This window comes from Bos indicus x Bos taurus, chromosome 10 (genome assembly GCF_003369695.1).
Source record: "Bos indicus x Bos taurus breed Angus x Brahman F1 hybrid chromosome 10, Bos_hybrid_MaternalHap_v2.0, whole genome shotgun sequence".
Lineage (NCBI taxonomy): Eukaryota > Metazoa > Chordata > Mammalia > Artiodactyla > Bovidae > Bos > Bos indicus x Bos taurus.
This window is the reverse complement of record NC_040085.1, coordinates 11642766-11652784: the sequence shown is the minus strand read 5'-3', so window position 1 is coordinate 11652784 and position 10019 is coordinate 11642766.

Here is a 10019-nt window from a genome sequence, read left to right as displayed (position 1 = left end):
TCAGAAGAATTTGTGTATTATGAGCAGCTTTCATTCCCTGAGAGCCAAAAAAATGATAAAATCCATAGTAACATTCTTTTAGATTCCATCTTTTAAAAAATAATTTTATTTATTTTTTGGCTGTGCTGTGTCTTCACTGCTGCACGGGCTTCTCTCTAGTTGCAGAGTGTGGGCATCTGATTGTGGTGCTTCTCTTGTTGTGGAGCACAGGCTCCAGGGAATGCGGGCTTTAGCAGTTGCAGCGCATGGGCTCAGTAGTTGGCGCTCCCGGGCTCTAGAGTACAGGCTCAGTAGCTGTGGTGCATGGGCTTAATTGCTCCATAGCATGTGGGATGTTCCTGGATCAGGGGTCTAACCCATGTCTCCTGCTTTGGCAGGTGGATTCTTTACCACTAAGCCACCATGGAAGCCCCTAGATTCCATCTCTGACGATGTTCTTCCAGCAAAATTCCTTCCATTTTGTTCTTATTTTTTATTGCCTATTATTTTTAATGATTTTCATCTTTGACTCTATTGTAGTACCTGTCAGGTTTCACTTTTCACTAATATCAGAATTACTTACTTTTCATTTTCCCATTCACTCTGCTGTGCACACATGGTGATGCTCATAAGACTGAGCAGTTGGCTGCTGGGCATGGCCACTATGATGTAGCTCAGAATATTCTTTGCTGCCTGGCTTTTAAAAGTCTGAACTTTGCGTCTGGAAGGTGCATAGAAGTGTCAGTGCAAAGGGTTTAAAAAAGGCAGGATACAAGGATTTTAAAAGTCTGGAAGCTGAGGGCTGTCTCAGAAATGAGAATCCAACTTAAACTGGTTTGCTATACAAACTGTAAGATAAAGCTTTATTACTCATCCATATATTATGCTTGCTAACTATGCTGGATTACAGCAATGAAGACATGAAGATAGACATGGTCAAGGACTTTAGAGAATGTTGGAGGAGATAGGCAGGTAAATTACAAGTAAACTTTGTAAAAGAAATACAGGGTGCTGTGTATACACTGACAAGGACCCCTTTCACCCAGAGAAGGCTAAGTGTGGTTTAGCCAGTGATAAAGGTAGAAAGAAATGTTGCAAAATATCCAAGGCCTTAGAAACAAGAAACAGCATGGTATGTGCAGCAAATGGTAGTTTTCACAATCGATGTATCATTATTTCCCATTCCACATGCTTTTCTTGACAGTGTGACTTTGATGCTCCACTAGACTAGAGCTGGATCAATATGCTCTAATGTGATCTCTGATCTGAAAGTGATGCTATGCAACTTCTGAGGCTAAGTCATAGAAGATGATAGAGTTTGGGATGCTTTCTTTTGGAACCCAGCCACCACACTATGAGGAATCCCATTCAGCCGTTTGACGAGGCCATGTATAGGTATTGTGGGTGACAACCCTAGTAGAAGTCCCAGTCAATGGTTAGCATCAACCACCAGACATGTGAGTAATAATCCTTCAGATTGTTCCAAATGCCATTCTATGCCTCTTCCTTCATGAAGCCCCAGACATCGAGTGGAGAAAAAACCCAGCAGTGGAGAGGGCTTCAAGCATAGCTCTAACAGGACTCCTCTAGTCCTCTTTATCAGCAAACCTCTTCTGAGTGTGGCTGATTTCTTTTATGGTATTAAAGAGCTGTAGAAGTTCTAGCCTTCATATTTGTACATCTTGAATTAAGAGCAAGAGAGAGTCAGCTCTCTCTTATTCCCAAATATTCAAAGCATAAAATAAAACTATTTCTCTCCGATTGGCCCTACTGAACCAATTACTGATGCTAGAGAAATTCCATATGTTGATTGGCTTATGTCTGATTCACTGCACAATGACTGCAGAAGAGACAAGAGACTGTTAACCAGCTTTTGTCAATTAAGTCTCAACTTTGGAGCAAGTGAAATCAATTCCACCAACCAGATTTCTGCTACACTGCTGGAGGAGGATATGTAAAAACACATCTACATGTATATTTTGTAAGTCATTTTCTCTAGATCACTGGTGGACACCAGCAGTCTAAGTGAATGAACTGCAGATAATTTGGTGGTTTCAGAATAGTCAAAAATACTTTAAAAATTATCTATCTATCTATCTATATATGTATATGTACATACACACATATATATGCGCCCTGGTGGCTCAGATGATAAAGAATGTGGTAAAGAATCCGCCTGCAATGCAGGAGACCTGGGTTCTTTCTCTGGGTTGGGAAGATGCCCTGGAGAAGGGAATGGCTACCCACTCCAGTATTCTTGCCTGGAAAATTTCATGAACAGAAGAGCCTGGCAAGCTTCAGTCCAAGGGGTTGCAAAGAGTCAGACATGACTGAAGTGACTTAGCATGCATGCATATATATATATATATATATATATTCCACAAATTTGGAACATAAAATTACTTTCACAGAAGTGTAAGCATTCCTATATTTTTATTTTTAAAGATTATCCATGTTATAAACAGTTATTTTCTGCTGAAAATCAGTCAGTAGAATTCTTCTAGGCTAATGGAGCTTCTCACCATGCAGATTGTACTGTCTACTTGATTATGAATTTTATGAGGCTACATTTATTACTGCTCACTTTTATATTCTAAGCCACAGCACTATGCCTGGCATACACTTAATACCCTCATAAGTACTCAATGAGTATTTGTTGAATGAATGCTTCCTTATTATGTATATTTCTCACTTCTATAGAAGAACCTATCTCTTTGCAACCCTGTGGACTGTAGCCCACCAGGCTCCTCTGTCCATGGGATGTTCCAGGCACATGTACTGAGTGGGTTGCCATTTCCTTCTCACTTCTATTATGCTGTGTTTAGTCACAGTTCATAAAAATGGTTTATTGGTCAAGAATAATGATGAGTATATTAAATTAATGTAAATTATGTAAACTTAAATAGTGAGCTGATTCCAGTGTAAATAAAGAATGAGAAAATGAAGGTGCTGTGTAAAATGGAACTGTGTAAAATGATGATTTGATATGAAGAAATGAAATATAAAATTGTGAATATGAAGTATAAATGTTCATTATTAAGTCTATATAAAATTTGGGTTTTTATTGAGTTGGTGAAGTTTTACCTCTAAGTCTTAATTTATTGCTTATTATAAAACTATCAGATATGATATACATATATATATATATATATATATGTATAGGGAGGTCACTCATAAAATAGAAACAGAGTGTATATCTTCTAAATCCATATAGGGAAAATTATGCCTAAAAACACCCACCATTTAATACTAAATAATACTCAATAAATCAAAAGGAAGCAATTAAGGATGAAAAAACAAAATGAAATAAAACATGGAAGAGGAGGTATAAGTAAAAGCACAGCCTAAGGTAATTAATTTAAATTGATTTTATATTACAGTAAATGCAAATGAACTAAATTCACCTTTAAAAAGGCCACATTGCTAGCTAGACTGGAAAGAAATATAAATTATATGCTGTTTAAAGAAACATAAGAGGATGCGATGGTTGAATGGCATCATCGATTCATGGATCTGAGTTTGAGCAAACTCCAGGAGATAGTAAAGGACAGGGAGGCCTGGCGTGCTGCAGTCCGCAGAGCTACAAAGAGTTGGACATGACTGAGTGACTGAACAACAACAACCTAAAACATAAGGATATAGAAAGGTTGAAATTAAAACATACACAAATACCTCATTCAAATTGTAAAAAAAAAAAAGCTGATATAGCTATGTTAATATTGAACAAAATAGACTATAGAAATTTCTAGAGACAAAACAGCCATTTCATAATATCAAAACATCATCTCACCAGTAAGATATGTCAGTTTTTAATTTGTATGCACTTAATAACATGTTCTTAAATGCATAAAGCAAAGGATGATTTGAACAATATACTTGAGATTTTTGACCTAAATTGACATACAGATGTTATAGTCACCTTTCAGAACTGAGACAGACCCTTCAATCAAACTTTGGTTCAGATGTTGATACTGGTGATTCCACACACATACCAAAAAGATATAAAATGTTCTATTATTCAAATAATGGGCCAAATACTTGGAAATTGAATAACACATTTCTAAGTAACCTCTGAGTCAAAGAATAAATCACAAAAAATTTAGCATATATTTTGAAGGATATGGCTCTTCTCATTTTCTTTCAGAAAACAGAGTAGATGGGAAGACTTTCCCACTAGTTTTATGAGAGTAACTTAACCTTGAGACCAAAACCTGAAAAAGAGGCAACAGAAAAATATCACAGAACAACATTCTTAATAAACATAGATGCAAACACCTCTAAACAAATATTAGCAAATAAAATTGAGCAATATGTTAAAGGATATCATTATCAGTTCAGTTCAGTCGCTCAGTCGTGTTCAAATCTTTGCGACCCCATGAATTGCAGCACGCCAGGTCTCCCTGTCCAACACCAACTCCCGGAGTTCACCCAAACTCATGTCCATCAAGTTGGAGATGCTATTCAGCCTTCTCATCCTCTGTCGTCCCCTTCTCCTCCTGCCCCCAATCCCTCCCAGCATCAGAGTCTTTTCCAATGAGTCAACTCTTTGCATGAGGTGGCCAAAGTACTGGAGTTTCAGCTTCAACATCAGTCCTTTCAAAGAACACCCATGACTGATCTCCTTTAGAATGGACTGGTTGGATCTCCTTGCAGTTCAAGGGACTCTCAAGAGTCTTCTCCAACACCACAGTTCAAAAGCATCAATTCTTTAGCATTCAGCTTTCTTCACAGTCCACCTTTCACATCCATACATGACCACTGGAAAAACCATAGCCTTGACTAGACAGACCTTTGTTGGCAAAGTAATGTCTCTGCTTTTCAATATGCTATCTAGGTTGGTCATAACTTTTCTTCCAAGGAGTAAGCATCTTTTAATTTCATGGCTGCAGTCACCATCTGCAGTGATTTTGGAGCCCAAAATTTGCCATGAAGTGATGGGACCAGATGCCATGATCTTAGTTTTCTGAAGGTTGAGCTTTAAGCCAACTTTTTCACTCTCCTCTTTCACTTTCATCAAGAGGCTTTTTAGTTCCTCTTCACTTTCTGCCATAAGGGTGGTGTCATCTGCATATCTGAAGTTACTGATATTTCTCCAGGCAATCCTGATTCCAGCCTGTGCTTCTTCCAGCCCAGCGTTTCTCATGATGTACTCTGCATATAAGTTAAATAAGCAGGGTGACAATATACAGCCTTGACGTACTCCTTTTCCTAGGTGGAACCAGTCTGTTGTTCCATGTCCAGTTCTAACAGTTGCTTCCTTTTTTTCTTTTCTTTTTTTTTATGCTTTAATTTTATTTTTAAACTTTACAATATTGTATTAGTTTTGCCAAATATCGAAATGGATCCGCCACAGGTATACCTGTGTTCCCCATCCTGAACCCTCCTCGCTCCTCCCTCCCCATACCATCCCTCTGGGTCGTCCCAGTGCACCAGCCCCAAGCATCCAGTATCATGCATCGAACCTGGACTGGCGACTAGTTTCATATATGATATTATACATGTTTCAATGCCATTCTCCCAAATCTTCCCACCCTCTCCCTCTCCAACAGAGTCCATAAGACTGTTCTATACATCAGTGCCTCTTTTGCTGTCTCGTACACAGGGTTATTGTTACCATCTTTCTAAATTCCATATATATGCATTAGTATACTGTATTGGTGTTTTTCTTTCTGGCTTACTTCACTCTGTGTAATAGGCTCCAGTTTCATCCACCTCATTAGAACTGATTCAAATGTATTCTTTAATGGCTGAGTAATACTCCATTGTGTATATGTACCATAGCCTTCTTATCCATTCATCTGCTGATGGACATCTAGGTTGCTTTCATGTCCTGGCTATTATAAACAGTACTGCGATGAACGGTTGCTTCCTGACATGCATACAGGTCTCTCAAGAGGCAGGTCAGGTGTTCTGGTATTCCCATCTCTTTTAGAATTTTCCACAGTTTATTGTGATCCACACAGTCAAAAGCTTTGGCATAATCAATAAAGCAGAAATGGATGTTTTTCTGGAACTCTCTTCCTTTTTCCATGATCCATATCATCCTGGTAATGCAAAGCTGGTTTAATATTAACAGCCTCAAGGAAGACGTATATGATTATTTCAACAGATGTAGAAAAATATTTTACAAAAGTCAATATTCATTCACCATAAAAACTTTTAGCAAACTAGGAATAAAAGGGGAAAAATTTCCCCTGTCTGACAAAGGCTATCTATGTAAACCTATAGTTAATCTTAATAATAGTGAGATATTGAATACTTGTACATTAGGAATGAAACAATGAGAACCACTCTTACCATTTCTTTTAGACAACTGAACTGGCGATCTTAGAGTTTAAAAATAAAACAAAATTTAAAAAAAAAAGAAAGAAAAAGAAATAAGGGGTATGATGACTGGAAAGAAAGATGTAACATTATATTTGTAGACAAAATGTTTTTTGGAAAATCCTAAGAAATTTACAGAAGAATCTATTAAAATTAGTAAAGCATGGATTGTTTGTTGTTGTTCAGTTGCTGTCATGTTGGACTCTCTGCAATCCCATGAACTGCAGCACACCAAGTTACAGGATACAAGGTCAACAGACTAGATCCTCATTATTCACTGAAGTTACATTCTATAAAGATGTTGTGAACACTGAGTCAGCAAATATTAAACAACTGCTCCTGCGGAAAATACAGGGTTAGGTGCCTGTGAACCTCTGAGCACCACATTTTTGTCAGTTAATTAGTATGTAAACTTTTTAATGTATGCTTTGTTTAAAGACATCTTTTAAAATACATATTATTGATTCAATAACATTTAACTCATGGCCACAGCATTACAACTCATCCCTGAACAAAATTTATCTAACTCACGCATTTTCCCTGTTAGGCACATCACAACCATCTGTGCTTTAAGAGACCAGTTTGGCACTATTCTTTGGGGACACTTGAAAAAAAACAAAATCACCAACAGAAAAGATAAAAATGCAACAGACATGACACTAAATATACCATGAAAAGGACACTTGTTTACATTATGACAACTAAGACAAGGAGACAGAATGCTGCCTTCCTTGATCTCAGCTGGGAGGTGTGTGCCGGTTGACTTAAATTTCTCATCACTCTGCTCGGGTCTTTGAATCAACATGAAGGCACTGTGAGTATTGACTTTGGGGTTACAAATACACTTTAGCAATTAAGTGAATTCACAAATACAGAATCTATAAACAATGAGAATCAATTATATATAAATTGTATTACTATGTATTAGCAAAAAGAATTAAAAGTAAAACTTTAAAATACTTTTAAAATATAAAAAGTCATGAATAAATTTACTTTACAATAAAAGTTAAACTGAAACCTACAACATTTTGCTGAAAAATGGTCTTAATAAATGAAGATGTATCTCATATTCATGCAGTGGAAGATTTAGTATTATTAAGATATTCATCTTCCTCAATTCATCTATAGTCAGTATAATCCTAATAAAAATGTCCAAAATAATTTTTTTTTTAGAAATTGGCAAGCTGATTCTAAAATTTATATGGAAATGCAAAGACCTAGAGTAGCTAAAACAATTTTGTAAAATAAAAATGAAATTGGTGGGAGTTACATGATTTTAAGACTTAGTACAGTATTCATGGCAGTATGGTATTCATGTAAAAAGTTTAAAATGGAAAAGAATAGTAAGTATAGAAGGAGATCCACACATGTACAGGTCCATTGATCTTTTAAAAAAGTCGCCAATGCAATTCAATGGGAGAAAGGAACTTTTTGCACCAAGTAATATCCCTTGTAGCTCAGTCAGTAAAGAGTCTGCCTGCAATGCAGCAGACCCGAGTTTGATCCCTGGGTTGGGAAGATCCCCTGGAGAAGGGAATGGCAACCCACTCCAGTATTCTTGCCTGGAGAATCCCATGGACAGAGGAGTCAGGCGGGCTACAGTCCATGGGGTCTCAAGAATAAGACATGACTTAGCAACTAAACCACCACCATATGGGAACAACTGGGTTTCCATATGGAAAAGAAAATGAATTTTGACCCCTACTTCATAGTATTTGCAAAAATTAATTCAAGAAGGATAATAGTCCTGAATGTGATAGCTAAATCTATAAAGCCTCCAGAAGTAAACAGAGAATATCTTTGCAAACTTTGGACAAGCAAACCATTTTAAAGGGAACATTAAAAAGCACTTGCCAGGATTTCCCTGGCAATCCAGCTCAATCAATGGTTTAAACTTTATAATTCAAACAGAAGTATTTTATATAGAACATATATAGAACCCATACAAATCAGTAATAAAATGACAATTCAAATTTTAGAAATGGGCAATAGACCTGAACATTTCCTTCACAAAAGAAGAAATAAAAATGACTAAAAAGCACATAAAAACATGATCAACAGCATTAGACATCAGGGAAAATAAAATTAAAGCAACAATGAGATGGCCAAAAAAGCCATGCTAGAATTATTAAAAATAATAAACGTTCACAACAGCAAACGTTGGCAACCATGTGGGCAGTTGGAACTCTGTATACGTTGCTGGAGAGAGTGTAAAATTATACACCTTTAAGAATGCATGGCAGTTCCTTAGAAAGTCAAACTTATAATGACCCAGTATTTCCACTGAACTTTTATAAAATGTCTTTATTCATAATATCCCCAAAGTTAGAAACAACCCAATAGAGTAGATAAACAAATTGTAGTATCTTCACACTATGTAATAAAAATGACAATTTCAGATACGTGAAACAATATGAGTGATTCTTAAAAATGTATCTGTTGGGTAAAAGATGCCTGACACATGAGTACACACTGTATTGTTCTATTTACATGAAGTTCTAGAACAGACAAAATTAACCAATCGATGGTGAAAAAACTTAGAAAAATAGCTGCTCATGCTGCTACTACTACTGCTAAGTCGCTTCAGTCGTGTCCGACTCTGTGTGACCCCATAGATAGCAGCCCACCAGGCTCCCCGTCCCTGGGATTCTCCAGGCAAGAACACTGGAGTGGGTTGCCATTTCCTTCTCCAGTGCATGAAAGTGAAAAGTGAAAGTGAAGTCGCTCAGTCGTGTCCAACTCTTCGCGACCCCATGGACTGCAGCCCACCAGGCTCTTCCGTCCATGGGATTTTCCAGGCAAGAGTACAGGAGTGGGGTGCCATCCCCTTCTCTGATAGCTGCTCATAGGGAAAGGCAATTGGCTAGAATAACTTTTCTCAAGCGATTAGAATATTTTATATCTTAATTGGGATGTTGATATTTTCAAAATTAATCAGATTTTACACTTAAGTGCATTTCACTGTATATAAACTTCATCTTAAAAAAAGTTCTTGAATAATCTCTTCTCTGCACAAAAGCCATCCTCAAGAACACACACACATACTGTACATTAACTCGTCAGGTTGCAAAAATTGAGAATGTGGAACAACTGAACATGTATTGTGGGAATGTGAACTGATAATGACTTCAGAAACAATTGACAATATTTAATGTAGTTGAAGATGTGCATCTGACCCAGAAATCCCATCACTAATTATGTGCTCTCAAAACTCACCTGTGAACAAGTATATTCAAAGCAGAATTGTGTGTAACAGCTATAAAGTAGAAATCACAATGCCCATCAACAGGAAAATGAATACATAAATTATACTTTGACCATACAGCCAAATATCAAACAGCAGTAAAAAAGAGAAACAACAAAAGCTGAGTTATTTATTCCCATCAATTATGTTTTTGGGTAGAGCTGCTCAGAAACAGAATACCAAGTGGAAAAAAAATATGCAGGAAAAAATGCATATTGCATGATACTATTTATATAAAATATGAAAATATAAAGTCAATTCAATGAACTCCCTATGCATATGTGTATAAATAGGAATGGTATGAAAACATGAATGAATGATAAGCATCAAATTCAGGATTGTGGTTACCTCTAGGGAAAGAGCTACACAGAGGCTCCATTTCTACTTGTGATGTTTTATTTTTAAAATCTGAAGCAAATGTGGAAAAATATCTGTTATGCTTGGTGGTGGATACAAGGTTTTATTTGAGATA